Below are 22,445 nucleotides of genomic sequence, written 5' to 3'. Positions count from 1 at the left end.
CTTAATTTAGCTGACCTTACTGTAGAATATAGTGTAAGTTTGGTAGCACGAAGATCTTTGAATTCTTAAGATTAGGTTCGAAGCCTATTATTCTAGAAATAAGAGGATTTAAACCTCTATTATTTACTCTATCAAAGTAACTCTTTTATCAGACATATTTCTTATGTTTGGGGTGGGATACTCGCGGTAATAATGGGTAAGGCAACATGTCATATGCATAGGGCTAAAGTTAGGGGTAGAAAATTTTTTCACAATAAGTGTATTAATTGATCATAGCGGAATCGAGGGTATGATGCTCGAATTCATAGGAAGCAGATAGTTAGTAAGAGGGTTTTTATAGTGAAGTTAATAGAGTAGAGTTCTGGTATAAATGGGTTGTGGAATGCACCGAAGAATAGAATTGTTGTGAGGATATTTATTATAATGATATTTGCGTACTCTGCTAGAAAGAATAGGGCAAAAGGACCCGCTGCATACTCTACGTTAAATCCAGAAACTAGTTCGGATTCTCCTTCAGTTAAGTCGAAGGGGGCTCGGTTAGTTTCTGCTAGAGTAGAAATGAATCATATCATGGCTAGGGGCCAGGCCGGAAAGATTAGTCATATATGTTCTTGGGTGATAATTAGTGTGGATAGTGTAAATGACCCGTTTATTAGGAGGACTGATAGGAGAATGATTGCTAGTGTTACTTCATATGAGATTGTTTGAGCTACTGCTCGGAGGGCTCCGATTAGAGCGTATTTGGAGTTTGAGGCTCATCCTGACCAAAGGATGGAGTATACGGCGAGACTTGATATTGCTAGTATGAATAGGACTCCTAAGTTTATATTAATGAGTGGGTAGGGCATTGGGAGAGGGATTCATATAGTTAGGGCTAGTGATAGAGCTAGAATGGGGGCTAGAATGAATATTGATATGGAGGATGTAAGTGGTCGTAGAGGTTCTTTTGTGAAGAGTTTTACTGCATCTGCGATTGGTTGAAGGAGGCCGTAGGGGCCTACGATATTAGGCCCTTTTCGAAGTTGTATGTAGCCTAAGACTTTTCGTTCAACGAGGGTGAGGAAGGCTACGGCAAGAAGGATTGGGATGATAAGAGAGATAATGTTGATAAAGAACATTTTGTTAGGGAGAGGAATTGAACCTCTGATAATAAAGGTTTAAGTTTTACGCAGTTACCGGGCTCTGCCACCCTAACAAAGCCCCTTTTCTCGGGCTTATGAGGAGATAAACTGGTTAGATTGAGTTGACTTCATCTATTAGTTTTAAGGCGCCTTTGTGAGGTAGGCCTTACATCCCTTGTCCTTTCGTACTGGGGGAGGTTATATAATAGATAGAAACCGACCTGGATTACTCCGGTCTGAACTCAGATCACGTAGGACTTTAATCGTTGAACAAACGAACCCTTAATAGCTGCTGCACCATTAGGATGTCCTGATCCAACATCGAGGTCGTAAACCCTATTGTCGATATGGACTCTTGAATAGGATTGCGCTGTTATCCCTAGGGTAACTTGTTCCGTTGATCAAAAATTATTGGATCAATAAGTGATGTTATATTTTGACTTGTGGGTCTAAATTTTAATCACTCGGGAGTTTTTTTATATTCCGAGGTCACCCCAACCTAAATTGCTAACCCACAATAATGGTGTAATGTTATGCCTTGTAGGTATTTAGTATCCATAAGTTTGGGTTAGTTAATTAAAGCTCCATAGGGTCTTCTCGTCTTATTGTGGCATTCCCGCCTCTTCACGGGAAGGTCAATTTCACTGATTGGGAATAAGAGACAGTTAAACCCTCGTGTGGCCATTCATACAAGTCCTTATTTAGAGAACAAATGATTATGCTACCTTTGCACGGTCAGGATACCGCGGCCGTTAAACAAGTGTCACTGGGCAGGCAGTGCCTCCAATACTAGAAATGCTGGAGGTGATGTTTTTGGTAAACAGGCGGGGTTTGTGTTTGCCGAGTTCCTTTTACTCCTTTTAATCTTTCCTTAAATGCATGCCTGTGTTGGGTTAACAATAGGGTAGATAAGTATTTCATTTTTGGGTTGATATTATCAGATTGTTAACTATCAGTGGTCTATCCGTTTCTGATATAAGCTTATGCGGGGAGAAAATAGTTCTTGTTACTCATACTAGCATTGTTGCTTCTATATTTAAATAGAATGGCCCAGGAGGTATAATTAGGAGTTGATGTAATATGATTGGGATTAAGTTATATTGTTTGTTGAGCTGGAACGCTTTCTCAATTGGTGGCTGCTTTTAAGCCAACTATGGTGATGTTAGTATATACTCTCTAATAAAGGTTGTATCCTGATTCTAAGAAGCTGTACCTTCTTAGACTATATTTTAAATTTACATTAAAATTTTGTTTTTTTTTAGGTAAATTTAAAGTTGAACTAAAATTCTGTTTGTGGGCAACCAGCTATCACCAGGCTCGTTAGGCTTTTCACCTCTACCCACAAATCTTCTCACTATTTTGCTACATAGATGAGTTGATCCTTTTAGATTGTTTATGGGTAGCTCGTCTGGTTTCGGGGAGCTTAGCTTAAGTTCTCTTTGTTAAGTCGTTTCTGGCTAGTTCATTATGCAAAAGGTAAAAGGGGTAATCTTTGCTGTTTAATACTGTTAAGATGTCTTTCATCATTCCCTTACGGTACTATCTCTATCGCTCCAATTAAAATTTCTATCTCCTATACTTTTATTATTTAACTAAATGTTTTACTTTATATGTCTGTGATACTTAAGTTTGGGGTTAGTTGGGCTAGCTTTTGTTCAAAGTGGTCATAAGTAATGAAATCTTCTGGGTGTAGGCCAGACGCTTTAGTTAAGCTACACTTTGATTAATCCAAGCACACCTTCCGGTATGCTTACCTTGTTACGACTTGTCTCCTCTTGTGTCTTAGTTAAGTTAATATGGTTATGGTTGTGTCTTATTACTTGAGGAGGGTGACGGGCGGTGTGTGCGTGCTTCATGGCCCTATTCAATTAAGCTCTCTATTCTTAATTTACTACTAAATCCTCCTTCAGTTTTTAATTTCATAAAAACGTTCGTGGAATGTTCTTGGGTAGAAAATGTAGCCCATTTCTTCCCACCCCATAAGTTACACCTTGACCTAACTTTTTTATGTAAAATGATTGTGCTTACTATTCTACCTTTTGAGGGTTTGCTGAAGATGGCGGTATATAGACTGAATTAGCAAAGGGTGGTGAGGTTTATCGGGGTTTATCGATTATAGAACAGGCTCCTCTAGAGGGATATAAAGCACCGCCAAGTCCTTTGAGTTTTAAGCTATTGCTAGTAGTCCTCTGGCGAATTATTTTGTTGTAAAATTATCTATGTTTAGGGCTAAGCATAGTGGGGTATCTAATCCCAGTTTGGGTCTTAGCTATCGTGTAGTCAGATTATTATAAAGTCACTTTCGTGGTCTATTTTATGGTAACTGTAGCTTTTTACGGCTTAGTTAAGTTTTAACTTTAGTGCAAAGGTATCTTAAACACGCTTTACGCCGTGGGCCTATTAGTTTGGGTTAATCGTATGACCGCGGTGGCTGGCACGAAATTTACCAACCCTTTTTAGTATGGCTTAGTCAAACTTTCGTTTATGGCTTAATTTTTATCACTGCTGTATCCCGTGGGGGTGTGGCTTAGCAAGGTGTTATGAGCTACTTAAGAGTGTGCTTGATACCTGCTCCTTTAGATCACTGCTGATTTTAAGGGCATTCTCACTGGGGCGTGGAGACTTGCATGTGTAAGTCTACTAAGAACTAATAGGAAGGCTAGGACCAAACCTTTGTGTTTATGGAGTCGTGCGACTCATCTTGGCATTTTCAGTGCCTTGCTTTATTAATTAAGCTACATTAACTTATACTGAAATTGTAGTGTGTATAATAAATAAAATACATAGTAAATATGAGAGGAAAAAAAAAGGGGATGCTATCTATAGATAGACCACGAGATCGAATGCGTGTAAGACTGTTGTGTTAAGTTAACTAGAGTAGCAATACATTTGTATACAATTTAAATAAAGCTTGTGAGTATTGTATGCACTTAGTCCTGTTTTTGGGGTTTGGCAGGACATAAATAAGTGTATAATAGATGACATGAGTTTATGGGGGGTAAGGGGGGTTTGTATAAGTTAACTTAATGTCTTGCGCGTGTACGTACGTGTACACACGTGTACGTACGTGTACACACGTGTACGTACGTGTACACACGTGTACGTACGTGTACACACGTGTACGTACGTGTACACACGTGTACGTACGTGTACACACGTGTACGTACGTGTACACACGTGTACGTACGTGTACGTACGTGTACACACGTGTACGTACGTGTACACACGTGTACGTACGTGTACACACGTGTACGTACGTGTACACACGTGTACGTACGTGTACACACGTGTACGTACGTGTACACACGTGTACGTACGTGTACACACGTGTGTCCTAGAATTATATGTCCTGAAACCATTGACTGAATAGCACCTTGATTTTATGCGTGAGTTGATAAATGATAATGAATAAGTCCAGCTACAAGTTATTTGACTGCATTAGGGCCGCGACGGGCATATTCCCTGAGAGCAGAAGATAAGTTAGAGTTAGTGCCGTTGCGGTCATAGATGAGTGATAGCAGATTCCCCCCCTAAAAATAAAAGATACCAAATGCATGACACCACAGTTATGTGTGATCATGGGCTGATTAGTCACTAGTCCATCGAGATGTCCCATTTGCGAGAATTAGTAGGATTGGAATAAATAGAGTCATGGCCCTGAGGTAAGAACCAGATGCCAGGTATAGTTTCATGATAGTAACCCCCACATTAGCATGGGCCCGGAGCGAGAAGAGTGACATTACAGGCAAGGATTGATGGTTTCTCGAGGCATGGTGATTAAGCCCTTATTGGACTAAGTGATATGCATCTAGTTACTGTTGAGGATCAATGGGTTGTGGAATTGGACTAGACATGTCCTATGTAAAGATATAATATCATGTACATGCTTATATGCATGGGGCAAGCCATTAATGCACGACGTACATAGGGGAGGGAAAGAAGGATTTTTTGGAGATACTGACATAGCACAGTAGAGGTGGTCCAATATATGAATGTAGGGGGTGTCAGGGAATAGTTTAAGAAGAATTTCAGCTTTGGGTGCTGATGGTGGAGCAAGAGCTTCTTCCTTGAGTCTTAGGGAGGGCGACTACTCTCCATTTTTGGTTTACAAGACCAAGGTAATGATTATACTACAAAGACTCTTCATTTTAGAAGATTATTTTCGATAACGCTAATTGTTGGCATTAGAATCAATAGGATGGTGAAATATAGAATTGAGGCGACCTGTCCGATAATGATGAAAGGGTGTTCAACTGGCTGTCCTCCAATCCAAGTTAAAGTGAGAAGATCGGCGACTAAAAGTCAGAATAGGCATTGGCTGAGGGGTCGGAATATTATACTGCGTTGCTTAGATGTGTGGAGGAATGGAATGAATGCTAAAATTAGGATGGAGAATACTAGGGCGAGTACACCTCCTAATTTATTAGGGATAGATCGTAGGATGGCATAGGCGAATAGGAAGTATCATTCAGGTTTGATATGTGGAGGGGTGTTTAGGGGGTTTGCAGGGGTGTAGTTGTCTGGATCTCCTAATAGGTCTGGTGAAAATAAAACTAGTGATATTAAGACTAGGAGCAGGAGTAGGATTCCTAGGATATCTTTAATTGTGTAGTAGGGGTGAAACGGAATTTTGTCTGAGTCTGATGTGATTCCTGAGGGGTTGTTGGATCCGGTTTCGTGTAGAAATAGGAGGTGTACTATTGCTAGAGCTGCGATGATGAATGGAAAGATAAAATGAAATGCAAAGAATCGTGTTAAGGTTGCTTTGTCTACTGAGAAGCCACCTCAGATTCACTCTACTAAGTTGGTTCCGATATAGGGGATGGCGGAGAGAAGGTTAGTGATTACAGTTGCCCCTCAAAATGATATTTGTCCTCACGGCAGTACATAGCCTATGAATGCTGTGGCTATGGTTGCGAATAGTAGTACAATTCCAATGTTTCATGTTTCTATGAATACATAGGATCCATAGTATAGGCCTCGTCCCACATGTATGAATAGGCAGATGAAGAATATGGAAGCGCCATTTGCATGTATATAGCGGATAATTCAGCCGTAGTTAACGTCTCGACAGATGTGGGTGACCGATGAAAAAGCTGTGGCCGTGTCCGATGTGTAGTGTATAGCTAGAAATAAACCTGTTAGAATCTGTAGAATCAAGCATACTCCTAATAAGGACCCGAAATTCCATCAAGCAGAGATGTTAGATGGCGCTGGGAGGTCAATGAATGAATTGTTGACAATTTTGGCTAGTGGGTGGGTTTTTCGAATGTTGGTCATTAATGTTCTTATAGTTGAAATACAACGATGATTTTTCATGTCATTAGTCATGGTTAAATTCCATGTAGGAATAATGATAACATACATTGTATTTATTTTAAGTATCGTTTTTGTGATGAGTTTTGTGGGTTTTGCCACTAAACCATCTCCTATTTATGGTGGGCTTGTGCTAATTATTAGCGGTGGGATTGGTTGTGCGATTGTTCTGAATTTTGGGGGTTCTTTTTTAGGGCTGATAGTGTTTTTAATTTATTTGGGGGGTATATTAGTAGTATTTGGTTATACAACTGCTATGGCTACTGAGCAATACCCTGAGGTGTGAGTTTCAAATAAGGCTGTTCTAGCGGCTTTTATTACTGGTCTATTGTCTGAGTTGTTGACTGCTTGCTATATTTTGAAGGATGATGAGGTGGAGGTAGTATTAAAGTTTAATGGAATAGGGGATTGGGTAATTTATGATACGGGGGACTCTGGGTTTTTTAGTGAAGAGGCTATGGGTATTGCGGCTTTATATAGTTATGGAACCTGGTTGGTGATTGTTACAGGTTGGTCGCTGTTAACTGGTGTGTTGGTTATCATGGAAGTTACCCGTGGTAATTAAGGATTAGTAGGCTGAGAATTATAGTTAGTATGAACGATAGGAAATAGAGCTTGATGAGACCCTTTTGATTTGAAATAAGGGTAGAAGATTTTATTTGGAAATACGAGATTGATTTGGGTAGGATGTTTTCTAGTCAGATGGAGTCCAGAAGTATAGATGCTGATTTCTGGCTGATGGTTAAACTTGTTTTAGGTGTGAGGCGGTGCATAATGGTTGGATAATAGCCAAGGAGGGTGGAAAATTTAAAGTAATTAGATGGATAGTTAAATTTGAGTCCTTGTATGGTAAGGTTTAGTTCTAGTGCCAGGATGAAACCCAAGATAGTTACTGCAAGGGCTATCATTTTTAGATAATGAGGCATAGTTATCTGTGGGATGGTGGTGGGTGTGATGCTGTGGGAGATAATGTATCCTGCAAATACACTTCCGATAAGGAGTCGTTTAATAGAGTTAATTAGGAGAGGATTATTCTCGTTGATAAGGATTATAGGGGAGAAGCGGGGCTGGCCTAGTAGAGCGAAGAATATAATTCGGGTGCTGTAGGCAGCGGTTAGGGATGTGGCAACGAGTGTAATTAAGAGGGCTCAGGCGTTGGTATTCGACGTGTTAGCGGACTCGATGATCAGGTCTTTGGAGTAGAATCCTGTAAGGAAAGGTATGCCTGTTAATGCGAGGCTTCCGACAATCAGGGAAGTTGTGGTGAAGGGAAGGACTTTAAATAGGCCACCTATCTTTCGAATGTCTTGTTCATCGTTTAGGCTGTGGATAATTGACCCTGAACATATGAATAACATAGCTTTAAAAAATGCGTGAGTGCAGATGTGTAAGAAGGCTAGGTAAGGCTGGTTAATGCCAATTGTTACTATTATTAGGCCTAGTTGGCTTGAGGTAGAGAACGCTACAATTTTTTTGATATCGTTCTGTGTAAGAGCGCAGATTGCAGTAAATAGTGTAGTAATAGCCCCTAAGCATAAAGTGAGGGTTTGAATAGTTTGATTATGCTCTATTAGTGGATGAAAGCGGATAAGAAGAAATACTCCTGCTACAACTATTGTGCTTGAGTGAAGTAGGGCTGATACAGGAGTGGGGCCTTCTATGGCTGAGGGGAGTCAGGGATGTAAGCCGAATTGAGCAGATTTACCGGTAGCTGCTAATAGTAAGCCAAGTAGCGGCAAATTAAAATTATCGTTTGTTGTAATAAAGATTTGTTGAAGGTCTCATGTGTTTAAGTTCAATAGAAACCATGCTATGGTTATAATGAAGCCTACATCTCCAATACGGTTATAGAGGATAGCTTGTAGGGCAGCTGTATTTGCATCGGTTCGGCCGTATCATCATCCAATAAGTAAAAATGATATAATGCCAACTCCTTCTCAGCCAATGAATAGTTGGAATATGTTGTTTGCGGTGACTAAGACTATTATAGTAATAAGAAATAAGAGAAGATACTTGAAAAATCGGTTAATATAAGGATCGGAGTGTATATATCATATAGAAAACTCTATAATAGACCACGTGACAAAAAGGGCTACGGGCACAAAGATTATTGAGAAGTAGTCTAATTTAAAACTCATGGATAGTTTTATGGTCTGGATTGTTATTCAATGTCAGTTTGAAACAATTGTTTCCTGTCCTGAGTAGATGAATATTATTGTGGGAATTATGCTAATTATGAATGCGTAAGAAGTAGCGGTTTTTACATAGTATGGGTATAGCTTATTTTTGTAGAGTTTAGTAGAGGTTATAATGATGGGCAAAGTAAGAATGACTAGAGCTGTGATTATGCATGAAGTAAATATATTTATTACTTTTATTTGGAGTTGCACCAATTTTTTGGTTCCTAAGACCAATGGATTACTTCTATCCTATAAAAGTTGAAAAAGCCATGTTCTTATACATGGGAGCATGAGTTAGCAGTTCTTGCAGTACTTTTTCGGTAAGCAAAAAGGTTTGAGCTTTTATTATTAGATTCACAATCTAATGTTTTTGTTAAACTATGCTTACAGTAGATGGGACCGAGAATAATTTTAGGGTTAAGGGATAGGAGGAGTAGAGGCAGTAGATGCAAGGTTATTAGGGCATTTTCTCGTGTGAATGACGGTTTGATATTTTTGATATGGTGGGAATATTTACCACGCTGTGTGGTGATTAGTATATAAAGTGAGTATAGGGCAGTGATGGTGATGTTAATTCCTATTAGAATAATAGTAATGTTGGATCATGAGAATGAGGATATCACTACAAATAGTTCTCCGATAAGATTAATTGTTGGAGGAAGAGCCAGATTTGTGAGGCTTGCTAATAACCATCAGGCTGCTATCAGGGGAAGGAGGGTTTGAAGTCCTCGTGCGAGAATCATAGTACGGCTATGGATTCGTTCGTAATTGGAGTTGGCTAAGCAGAATAGCATCGAGGATGTTAAACCATGGGCAATTATTAGGGCTGTTGCACCTATATAACTTCATGGTGTTTGAATAAGAACCGCTACAATAACGAGTGCCATATGACTAACTGAGGAGTATGCAATTAGGGATTTTAGATCTGTTTGACGGAGACAGATAGAGCTTGTTATGATTATGCCTCATAGAGATAATATTATGAAAGGATACGCTATGAAGTTGGTCAGGGGGTTTAGTAGGGTTGTAATTCGTATCATGCCATAGCCTCCTAATTTCAGGAGTACGGCGGCAAGTACCATGGAGCCGGCAATAGGGGCCTCTACGTGTGCTTTTGGTAGTCACAAGTGGAGGCCGTATAGAGGTATCTTTACTATGAATGCTATCATGCATGCCAATCATAAGAAAACATTAGATCAGGAGTTTGGCAGAGGTTGAATTCAGTATTGAATTATGAGAAAATTTAGGGAGCCCATGAAATTGTGGATGTAAAGGAGAGCTACTAGGAGTGGGAGAGATCCTATTAAAGTATAAAATAAGAAGTAGAGCCCTGCGTTTAGTCGTTCAGTTTGATTCCCCCATCGGGTAATAATGATCAGGGTTGGGATTAGTGTTGCCTCAAATAGGATGTAAAAGAAGATAAGTTCAGAGGCGGTGAAAGTTATAATTAGGAACAACTGGAGAAGAATCAGTATTGAAATATATAGTTTTTTTCGAGTTAAGGGTTCTTTTGATAAATGGTGTTGGCTTGCTATAAGTATAAGGGGTAGAAGTCATGTTGTAAGTGCTAGTAGCGGTGCTGATAGGGAGTCAGAGAAAAATATTAAGGAGGGGTTCAATGTATTATCATTTGGTTGATTCAGGTAGAATAAGCTGATTAAGCTGATTAGCAAACCATATGTTGTCGTGTTAATTCAGATTATGTTAGGCTTTGATACTCATGTAAGGGGGATCAGTATGATAGTGGGGATGATAATTTTTAGCATTGTAAGAGGTTTAGGTTTTGTACGTAATCAGTCCCGTAGGTGTTAGATACTATAACTAGTAGAGATAGTCCTAATGCTGCTTCGCAGGCAGCAAATACTAGTAGTACGATTGGTATCATGCTGGCTAATGTAAGGTGGTTGTTGAGAATAGTTACAGATATTATTACAAATAGTGATAATATTATGCCCTCTAAGCATAGTAGCGATGATATTAGGTGTGATCGATAAACAAGTATACCTATTAGAGAAAGAATGAATGCCAGAAAGATATTAATATATACTATGGACATATGATAATTATGAGATAAATCATAATCAAATGAGTCGAAATCATTTGTTTTGGCTTAAACTAATTATCATATTCGGTTCATTCTAGCCCCTTTTCGGTTCATTCGTACGCTAGGCTTGCAGCTAGGAGGGAGATTAGTAGGAGTGCTATGATAAGTATTGTTGTCAACTTGTTGGTTTGTGACGCTCAGGGAAGTGGGAGTAGGAGTGCGATTTCTAGGTCGAAAAGCAGGAATGTGATGGCAACTAGGAAGAATTTTATAGAGAAAGGTAGGCGAGCAGATCCCATGGGGTCAAAACCACATTCGTAGGGGCTTGTCTTGTCTGTATAAATATTTAGTTGGGGAAGTCAGAATGCGATTAGTACAAGTAAGGACGCTAGGGTTACATTAGTTATCAAGGTTAGTATTACGTTTATTACTTCTTTCCAGGTTGATCTGGAGCTAACTGATTGGAAGTCAATTGTACTAGTTATACTAAAGAAATAGGATCCTCATCAATAAATAGATACATATAAGAATAGTCAGACTACATCAACAAAGTGTCAATATCATGCAGCGGCTTCAAATCCGAAGTGGTGGTTTGATGTGAAGTGGTAGTATAGTTGTCGGAGAAAGCACACGATAAGGAATGTGGAGCCAATAATTACATGTAGTCCGTGAAACCCAGTAGCTATAAAAAAGGTAGATCCGTACACTCCGTCGGAGATTGTAAAAGATGTCTCGTAGTATTCGGAGGCCTGTAATAGTGTAAAATATACGCCTAAGGAGATTGTAATAAATAGGCCTTGAAGTATGTGTTTACGATTGCCTTCTATTAAACTATGATGGGCTCAAGTAATAGATACTCCGGAGGCTAGGAGGACTGAGGTGTTGAGTAGAGGAACTTCTAGTGGGTTAAGAGGAATAATGCCGGTGGGAGGTCAGCAACCTCCAAGTTCAGGAGTAGGGGCTAGGCTGGAATGGTAAAAGGCTCAAAAGAAGCCTGCAAAGAAAAATACTTCTGATACAATAAAAAGAACTATTCCGTACCGTAGTCCTTTTTGTACAATAGGGGTGTGATGTCCTTGGAATGTGCCTTCTCGGATCACATCTCGTCATCACTGGTATATGGTTAGCAGGTTGGTTGTGAATCCTAATGTAAGTAGGGATATTGAGTTATAGTGAAATCATATGATAAGACCCGATGTTATAAGAAGGGCAGAAAGGGCTCCTGTTAGCGGTCATGGGCTTGGGTTAACTATATGGTAAGCGTGAGTTTGGTGGGTCATTAGGTGTTGTCATGTAAGTATAGACTTACTAGTAAGGTAAAGACATAGGCTTGAATTAAGGCAACAGCAAACTCTAGAATCGTAAATAGAATTAAAATAATAAAAGTGATGAAAGCTGTGGTCGCGCTAATATTAATAAGAGCTAAGGTAGCCCCTCCAATCAAATGGATTAGGAGGTGTCCTGCAGTAATATTGGCGGTTAATCGAACGGCTAGAGCTATGGGTTGAATGAATAGACTAATAGTTTCGATGATTACTAGTATTGGAATTAGGGGAAGAGGGGTGCCTTGGGGTAGAAAGTGTGCCAAGGATGCTTTGGTCTTATAGCGGAAACCGGTAATTACTGTCCCTGCTCATAGGGGGATTGCTATTCCGAGGTTTATAGAGAGTTGTGTCGTGGGCGTAAATGAGTGGGGTAGTAGTCCAAGTAGGTTAGTTGAACCAATGAATAGAATTAGTGATATAAGTATGAGAGCTCAGGTTCGTCCCTTTTGATTATGAATTGCTAGTATTTGTTTTGATGTTAATTGAATTAATCATTGCTGAATGGAGATTAACCGATTATTGATTAGGCGATTGGGTGCTGGGAATAAAATGGAAGGGAATATGACGATCAGTACTACAATAGGGAGACCTATTATTGAGGGGGCAGCGAAAGAGGCGAATAAATTTTCGTTCATTTGTTTTCTCAAGGATTATGTTGACTAGTGATTTTAGTAGACTTGGTTATTGGGTTTTCCGGGTAGTGGTGATTTGAAATTTTTAGTTGGAATAGAATGAAGAGGGTGAGAAATATTGAAAAGATTATAATAAATCAGGTGGATGTGTCTAGCTGTGGCATTTCATTAAGGGGAGGTTAAAACTCCCAGTCTTTAACTTAAAAGGTTAATGCTTTATAGCTTCTTAATGAGTAAGTCTAGTCTAGGTTATACTATTAAGGCAGATCAGGTTTCAAAATAAGATAGGGGGACTATTTCAAGAACAATGGGTATAAAGCTATGGTTAGATCCGCAGATTTCAGAGCACTGGCCATAATACAGTCCCGGTCGTATGGCTATAAGGGTGGTTTGGTTTAGTCGTCCTGGAATAGCGTCAGTTTTTAGACCTAGTGATGGAACAGCTCATGAATGCAAAACGTCTTCTGAAGAAATAAGTATTCGGATGGTTATTTCTATTGGGAGGACAACTCGGTTGTCTACTTCTAATAGTCGGAGTTCTCCTGGCTTTAATTCTTGTGTTGGGATTATGTAGGAGTCAAAGTTTAAGTCTTCATAATCAGTATATTCATAGCTTCAGTATCATTGGTGGCCTATTGTTTTCACGGTTAAAGAGGGGTTATTGATTTCGTCTATTATATAAAGGATTCGGAGGGAAGGTAGAGCGATTAGGATTAGGATAATGGCGGGTAGGATAGTTCATACTGTTTCTACTTCCTGTGCGTCTATTGTGCTTGTATGAGTTAATTTTGTAGTCAATATTAGGGAAATGATGTAGAGAACTAAAGAACTGATTAAGAATACAATTATTAGTGTATGGTCATGAAAATGAAGTAGCTCCTCTATAATAGGGGAGGTTGCGTCCTGTAATCCGAGTTGAAATGGGTACGCCATAGAGGTATATAGGGGTTTCACCTATAATTTAACCTTGACAAAGTTATGTAATATTTTACTAATACCTCCTGATTGAGAAAGACATAGTGGTTATGACATTGGCTTGAAACCAATTTTAGGGGGTTCGATTCCTTCCTTTCTTATTTTTGGATTACATATGTAGGTTCTTCGAACGTGTGATATGGAGGGGGACATCCATGTAGTCATTCAATATTAGTTGTAGTAAGTTCTACTATAGCAACTTCTCGTTTGGATGCAAAGGCCTCTCAGATTATAAAAATTATAAGCATCACCGCTGTAAGCGAGATAAACGATCCTATAGAGGAGACGGTATTTCAGGTGGTATATGCATCTGGATAGTCAGAGTACCGACGAGGTATTCCGGATAAACCTAGGAAATGCTGAGGGAAGAAAGTTATATTTACTCCCACAAATATAATTGTAAAGTGAATCTTTGCTCAAGTATCGTTAAGAGTATAACCTGAGAATAAGGGGAATCAGTGGGCAAATCCTCCCATAATGGCAAAAACTGCTCCCATTGAGAGCACATAGTGAAAATGAGCTACAACATAATACGTATCATGAAGAACGATGTCTAAGGACGAATTAGCTAGGACAATGCCTGTTAGCCCGCCTACTGTGAATAAGAAAATAAACCCTAAAGCTCATAGCATAGCTGGAGATCATTTAATATTGCCTCCGTGAAGTGTTGCCAGTCAACTAAATACTTTTACTCCTGTTGGAATAGCGATAATTATAGTGGCGGATGTGAAGTATGCTCGTGTGTCTACGTCTATTCCTACAGTAAACATATGGTGAGCTCATACGATAAAGCCTAAAAACCCAATAGATATTATTGCCCATACTATTCCTATATAGCCGAAAGGCTCTTTTTTCCCTGAGTAGTAAGTGACAATGTGAGAAATTATTCCGAACCCTGGCAGGATAAGAATGTAAACTTCAGGATGTCCGAAGAATCAGAATAAGTGTTGATATAGGATAGGGTCTCCTCCTCCAGCGGGATCGAAAAATGTCGTATTAAGATTACGGTCTGTTAAAAGTATTGTAATTCCAGCAGCCAGTACAGGCAGGGATAGTAGGAGTAGAACTGCTGTAATTAGTACTGATCATACAAATAGGGGGGTTTGATACTGGGATATTGCAGGGGGTTTTATGTTGATAATAGTAGTAATGAAATTAATTGCCCCTAAAATAGAAGAGACTCCGGCTAAATGTAAGGAGAAAATTGTAAGATCAACGGATGCTCCTGCATGGGCCAGATTGCCAGCCAGTGGGGGGTAAACGGTCCACCCCGTTCCTGCACCTGCTTCTACCATAGAAGATGCTAATAGTAGAAGAAAAGATGGAGGAAGAAGTCAGAAGCTCATGTTATTTATTCGGGGGAATGCCATGTCCGGAGCACCAATTATTAATGGCACTAGTCAGTTTCCAAAGCCCCCAATTATAATGGGCATGACTATGAAGAAGATTATTACGAAAGCATGGGCGGTTACGACGACGTTATAAATTTGATCGTCGCCTAGTAAAGTACCGGGCTGACCTAGTTCGGCTCGGATGAGGAGGCTCAAGGCAGTGCCTACTATGCCGGCTCATGCTCCAAATAGTAAGTATAAAGTACCAATATCTTTGTGATTAGTAGAGAACAGTCATCGGTTAATGAACATAGGTAAAATGGCTGATAAAAGCATTAGACTGTAAATCTAAAAATAGAGGTTTAAGTCCTCTTTTTGCCAAGCTCTGTGGTGAATTTTCATATTGAATTGCAAATTCAAAGAAGCAGCCTAGACGCCGCCGGGGCTTCTCCCGCCTTTTTTTTCTACGCGGCGGGAGAAGGTAGATTGAAGCCAGTTACTAGGGTATTTAGCTGTTAACTAAAATTTCGTGAGGTAGAAGCTCACCAATCTAGGGAGGGCTTAGCTTAATTAAAGTGTTTGATTTGCATTCAATTGATGTAAGATAGATTCTTGCAGCCCTTAGAGGTGATTTGGTCAGGGGTTAAGTGTATAGCACTTGCTTAGAGCTTTGAAGGCTCTTGGTCTGGTCTAACCTAAACTCCTAGTCCAAGACTGATAATATAGGTGTTAGCGGGAGTAGTATAGTTGAGATAATGATTAAGGGGGGTAGTAGGGTTGCCTTTTTTGTGTACTCGAATTGTCATTTTATTTTTATGTTATTTGTGGACGGGAATATGGTAAGTGCGGTGCTATATGTGAGTCGCAGGTAGAAATATAAGTTAAGTAGAGCGGTGATGGCTATTAGTGTTGGAATAATAATTATGTTATTTTTTGTTAATTCTTGAATAATTATTCATTTAGGGATGAAGCCAGATAATGGGGGTAGTCCTCCTAGGGATAATATTAAGATTAAGATTATGGAGGTGATTAGGGGAAATTTATTTCATATGTGGGATAAGGATAAGGTTGTGGTGGATGAGTTTAATATGAATAGTATGAAGGTAGATAGTGTTATTAGAATATATAAAGTTAAGTTTAGGATTATTATTGTAGGGTTGTAAATAATGATAGCGGCTATTCAGCCTATGTGGGCAATGGAGGAGTATGCTATGATTTTTCGTAGTTGAGTTTGATTTAGTCCGCCTCAGCCTCCTACTAGAACGGATGCGAGGGCTATTAGTATAAGAAGGTTGGTGTTAATTGATGGGGAGATTTGATATAGGATGGATATAGGTGCGATTTTTTGTCATGTTAGTAGGATTATTCCTGATATAAGTGTTACTCCTTGTGCTACTTCGGGAACTCAGAAGTGGAATGGAGATAGGCCTAGTTTTATTGTTAGGGCGGTGGTTATTATGATGGATGCGATGGGGTTTGAGATTTTTGAGATTACTCATTGGCCGGAGTAAAGAAGGTTAATGGTGACTCCTATTATTAGTAATATTGAGGCAGTAGCTTGTGTAAGAAAATATTTTGTAGAGGCTTCTATGGCTCGTGGATTATACTTTTTTATGAGGATAGGGATGATGGCTAGCATGTTTATTTCGAATCCAATTCAGATCAGTAATCAGTGCGAGCTTAGTATGACGATTATGGTCCCTGCCATGATAGTTGCTATAATAATAGTGAGAATAGGGGGTTTTATTAGTACGGGAAGGGTATAAACCAACATTTTCGGGGTATGGGCCCGATAGCTTAATTTAGCTGACCTTACTGTAGAATATAGTGTAAGTTTGGTAGCACGAAGATCTTTGAATTCTTAAGATTAGGTTCGAAGCCTATTATTCTAGAAATAAGAGGATTTAAACCTCTATTATTTACTCTATCAAAGTAACTCTTTTATCAGACATATTTCTTATGTTTGGGGTGGGATACTCGCGGTAATAATGGGTAAGGCAACATGTCATATGCATAGGGCTAAAGTTAGGGGTAGAAAATTTTTTCACAATAAGTGTATTAATTGATCATAGCGGAATCGAGGGTATGATGCTCGAATTCATAGGAAGCAGATAGTTAGTAAGAGGGTTTTTATAGTGAAGTTAATAGAGTAGAGTTCTGGTATAAATGGGTTGTGGAATGCACCGAAGAATAGAATTGTTGTGAGGATATTTATTATAATGATATTTGCGTACTCTGCTAGAAAGAATAGGGCAAAAGGACCCGCTGCATACTCTACGTTAAATCCAGAAACTAGTTCGGATTCTCCTTCAGTTAAGTCGAAGGGGGCTCGGTTAGTTTCTGCTAGAGTAGAAATGAATCATATCATGGCTAGGGGCCAGGCCGGAAAGATTAGTCATATATGTTCTTGGGTGATAATTAGTGTGGATAGTGTAAATGACCCGTTTATTAGGAGGACTGATAGGAGAATGATTGCTAGTGTTACTTCATATGAGATTGTTTGAGCTACTGCTCGGAGGGCTCCGATTAGAGCGTATTTGGAGTTTGAGGCTCATCCTGACCAAAGGATGGAGTATACGGCGAGACTTGATATTGCTAGTATGAATAGGACTCCTAAGTTTATATTAATGAGTGGGTAGGGCATTGGGAGAGGGATTCATATAGTTAGGGCTAGTGATAGAGCTAGAATGGGGGCTAGAATGAATATTGATATGGAGGATGTAAGTGGTCGTAGAGGTTCTTTTGTGAAGAGTTTTACTGCATCTGCGATTGGTTGAAGGAGGCCGTAGGGGCCTACGATATTAGGCCCTTTTCGAAGTTGTATGTAGCCTAAGACTTTTCGTTCAACGAGGGTGAGGAAGGCTACGGCAAGAAGGATTGGGATGATAAGAGAGATAATGTTGATAAAGAACATTTTGTTAGGGAGAGGAATTGAACCTCTGATAATAAAGGTTTAAGTTTTACGCAGTTACCGGGCTCTGCCACCCTAACAAAGCCCCTTTTCTCGGGCTTATGAGGAGATAAACTGGTTAGATTGAGTTGACTTCATCTATTAGTTTTAAGGCGCCTTTGTGAGGTAGGCCTTACATCCCTTGTCCTTTCGTACTGGGGGAGGTTATATAATAGATAGAAACCGACCTGGATTACTCCGGTCTGAACTCAGATCACGTAGGACTTTAATCGTTGAACAAACGAACCCTTAATAGCTGCTGCACCATTAGGATGTCCTGATCCAACATCGAGGTCGTAAACCCTATTGTCGATATGGACTCTTGAATAGGATTGCGCTGTTATCCCTAGGGTAACTTGTTCCGTTGATCAAAAATTATTGGATCAATAAGTGATGTTATATTTTGACTTGTGGGTCTAAATTTTAATCACTCGGGAGTTTTTTTATATTCCGAGGTCACCCCAACCTAAATTGCTAACCCACAATAATGGTGTAATGTTATGCCTTGTAGGTATTTAGTATCCATAAGTTTGGGTTAGTTAATTAAAGCTCCATAGGGTCTTCTCGTCTTATTGTGGCATTCCCGCCTCTTCACGGGAAGGTCAATTTCACTGATTGGGAATAAGAGACAGTTAAACCCTCGTGTGGCCATTCATACAAGTCCTTATTTAGAGAACAAATGATTATGCTACCTTTGCACGGTCAGGATACCGCGGCCGTTAAACAAGTGTCACTGGGCAGGCAGTGCCTCCAATACTAGAAATGCTGGAGGTGATGTTTTTGGTAAACAGGCGGGGTTTGTGTTTGCCGAGTTCCTTTTACTCCTTTTAATCTTTCCTTAAATGCATGCCTGTGTTGGGTTAACAATAGGGTAGATAAGTATTTCATTTTTGGGTTGATATTATCAGATTGTTAACTATCAGTGGTCTATCCGTTTCTGATATAAGCTTATGCGGGGAGAAAATAGTTCTTGTTACTCATACTAGCATTGTTGCTTCTATATTTAAATAGAATGGCCCAGGAGGTATAATTAGGAGTTGATGTAATATGATTGGGATTAAGTTATATTGTTTGTTGAGCTGGAACGCTTTCTCAATTGGTGGCTGCTTTTAAGCCAACTATGGTGATGTTAGTATATACTCTCTAATAAAGGTTGTATCCTGATTCTAAGAAGCTGTACCTTCTTAGACTATATTTTAAATTTACATTAAAATTTTGTTTTTTTTTAGGTAAATTTAAAGTTGAACTAAAATTCTGTTTGTGGGCAACCAGCTATCACCAGGCTCGTTAGGCTTTTCACCTCTACCCACAAATCTTCTCACTATTTTGCTACATAGATGAGTTGATCCTTTTAGATTGTTTATGGGTAGCTCGTCTGGTTTCGGGGAGCTTAGCTTAAGTTCTCTTTGTTAAGTCGTTTCTGGCTAGTTCATTATGCAAAAGGTAAAAGGGGTAATCTTTGCTGTTTAATACTGTTAAGATGTCTTTCATCATTCCCTTACGGTACTATCTCTATCGCTCCAATTAAAATTTCTATCTCCTATACTTTTATTATTTAACTAAATGTTTTACTTTATATGTCTGTGATACTTAAGTTTGGGGTTAGTTGGGCTAGCTTTTGTTCAAAGTGGTCATAAGTAATGAAATCTTCTGGGTGTAGGCCAGACGCTTTAGTTAAGCTACACTTTGATTAATCCAAGCACACCTTCCGGTATGCTTACCTTGTTACGACTTGTCTCCTCTTGTGTCTTAGTTAAGTTAATATGGTTATGGTTGTGTCTTATTACTTGAGGAGGGTGACGGGCGGTGTGTGCGTGCTTCATGGCCCTATTCAATTAAGCTCTCTATTCTTAATTTACTACTAAATCCTCCTTCAGTTTTTAATTTCATAAAAACGTTCGTGGAATGTTCTTGGGTAGAAAATGTAGCCCATTTCTTCCCACCCCATAAGTTACACCTTGACCTAACTTTTTTATGTAAAATGATTGTGCTTACTATTCTACCTTTTGAGGGTTTGCTGAAGATGGCGGTATATAGACTGAATTAGCAAAGGGTGGTGAGGTTTATCGGGGTTTATCGATTATAGAACAGGCTCCTCTAGAGGGATATAAAGCACCGCCAAGTCCTTTGAGTTTTAAGCTATTGCTAGTAGTCCTCTGGCGAATTATTTTGTTGTAAAATTATCTATGTTTAGGGCTAAGCATAGTGGGGTATCTAATCCCAGTTTGGGTCTTAGCTATCGTGTAGTCAGATTATTATAAAGTCACTTTCGTGGTCTATTTTATGGTAACTGTAGCTTTTTACGGCTTAGTTAAGTTTTAACTTTAGTGCAAAGGTATCTTAAACACGCTTTACGCCTTGGGTTAATCGTATGACCGCGGTGGCTGGCACGAAATTTACCAACCCTTTTTAGTATGGCTTAGTCAAACTTTCGTTTATGGCTTAATTTTTATCACTGCTGTATCCCGTGGGGGTGTGGCTTAGCAAGGTGTTATGAGCTACTTAAGAGTGTGCTTGATACCTGCTCCTTTAGATCACTGCTGATTTTAAGGGCATTCTCACTGGGGCGTGGAGACTTGCATGTGTAAGTCTACTAAGAACTAATAGGAAGGCTAGGACCAAACCTTTGTGTTTATGGAGTCGTGCGACTCATCTTGGCATTTTCAGTGCCTTGCTTTATTAATTAAGCTACATTAACTTATACTGAAATTGTAGTGTGTATAATAAATAAAATACATAGTAAATATGAGAGGAAAAAAAAAGGGGATGCTATCTATAGATAGACCACGAGATCGAATGCGTGTAAGACTGTTGTGTTAAGTTAACTAGAGTAGCAATACATTTGTATACAATTTAAATAAAGCTTGTGAGTATTGTATGCACTTAGTCCTGTTTTTGGGGTTTGGCAGGACATAAATAAGTGTATAATAGATGACATGAGTTTATGGGGGGTAAGGGGGGTTTGTATAAGTTAACTTAATGTCTTGCGCGTGTACGTACGTGTACACACGTGTACGTACGTGTACACACGTGTACGTACGTGTACACACGTGTACGTACGTGGTACGTACGTGTACGTACGTGTACGTACGTGTACACACGTGTACGTACGTGTACACACGTGTACGTACGTGTACACACGTGTACGTACGTGTACACACGTGTACGTACGTGTACACACGTGTACGTACGTGTACACACGTGTACGTACGTGTACACACGTGTACGTACGTGTACACACGTGTACGTACGTGTACACACGTGTACGTACGTGTACACACGTGTACGTACGTGTACACACGTGTACGTACGTGTACACACGTGTGTCCTAGAATTATATGTCCTGAAACCATTGACTGAATAGCACCTTGATTTTATGCGTGAGTTGATAAATGATAATGAATAAGTCCAGCTACAAGTTATTTGACTGCATTAGGGCCGCGACGGGCATATTCCCTGAGAGCAGAAGATAAGTTAGAGTTAGTGCCGTTGCGGTCATAGATGAGTGATAGCAGATTCCCCCCCTAAAAATAAAAGATACCAAATGCATGACACCACAGTTATGTGTGATCATGGGCTGATTAGTCACTAGTCCATCGAGATGTCCCATTTGCGAGAATTAGTAGGATTGGAATAAATAGAGTCATGGCCCTGAGGTAAGAACCAGATGCCAGGTATAGTTTCATGATAGTAACCCCCACATTAGCATGGGCCCGGAGCGAGAAGAGTGACATTACAGGCAAGGATTGATGGTTTCTCGAGGCATGGTGATTAAGCCCTTATTGGACTAAGTGATATGCATCTAGTTACTGTTGAGGATCAATGGGTTGTGGAATTGGACTAGACATGTCCTATGTAAAGATATAATATCATGTACATGCTTATATGCATGGGGCAAGCCATTAATGCACGACGTACATAGGGGAGGGAAAGAAGGATTTTTTGGAGATACTGACATAGCACAGTAGAGGTGGTCCAATATATGAATGTAGGGGGTGTCAGGGAATAGTTTAAGAAGAATTTCAGCTTTGGGTGCTGATGGTGGAGCAAGAGCTTCTTCCTTGAGTCTTAGGGAGGGCGACTACTCTCCATTTTTGGTTTACAAGACCAAGGTAATGATTATACTACAAAGACTCTTCATTTTAGAAGATTATTTTCGATAACGCTAATTGTTGGCATTAGAATCAATAGGATGGTGAAATATAGAATTGAGGCGACCTGTCCGATAATGATGAAAGGGTGTTCAACTGGCTGTCCTCCAATCCAAGTTAAAGTGAGAAGATCGGCGACTAAAAGTCAGAATAGGCATTGGCTGAGGGGTCGGAATATTATACTGCGTTGCTTAGATGTGTGGAGGAATGGAATGAATGCTAAAATTAGGATGGAGAATACTAGGGCGAGTACACCTCCTAATTTATTAGGGATAGATCGTAGGATGGCATAGGCGAATAGGAAGTATCATTCAGGTTTGATATGTGGAGGGGTGTTTAGGGGGTTTGCAGGGGTGTAGTTGTCTGGATCTCCTAATAGGTCTGGTGAAAATAAAACTAGTGATATTAAGACTAGGAGCA

At 39.6% G+C, this 22,445-nt stretch overlaps 2 pseudogenes; both read right to left on the bottom strand.

Moving 5' to 3' along the window:
• Positions 1-2,842: 2,842 nt before the first annotated feature.
• Positions 2,843-3,797, bottom strand: LOC144309900 (18S ribosomal RNA; annotated as a pseudogene).
• A 15,765-nt stretch (positions 3,798-19,562) lies between these two features.
• On the bottom strand, positions 19,563-20,503 carry LOC144309901 (18S ribosomal RNA; annotated as a pseudogene).
• Positions 20,504-22,445: the final 1,942 nt, after the last annotated feature.

This window comes from Canis aureus, unplaced genomic scaffold (genome assembly GCF_053574225.1).
Source record: "Canis aureus isolate CA01 unplaced genomic scaffold, VMU_Caureus_v.1.0 ptg000242l_RagTag, whole genome shotgun sequence".
Taxonomy (NCBI): Eukaryota; Metazoa; Chordata; class Mammalia; order Carnivora; family Canidae; genus Canis; species Canis aureus.
This window is presented reverse-complemented; position numbering and strand designations above follow the sequence as displayed.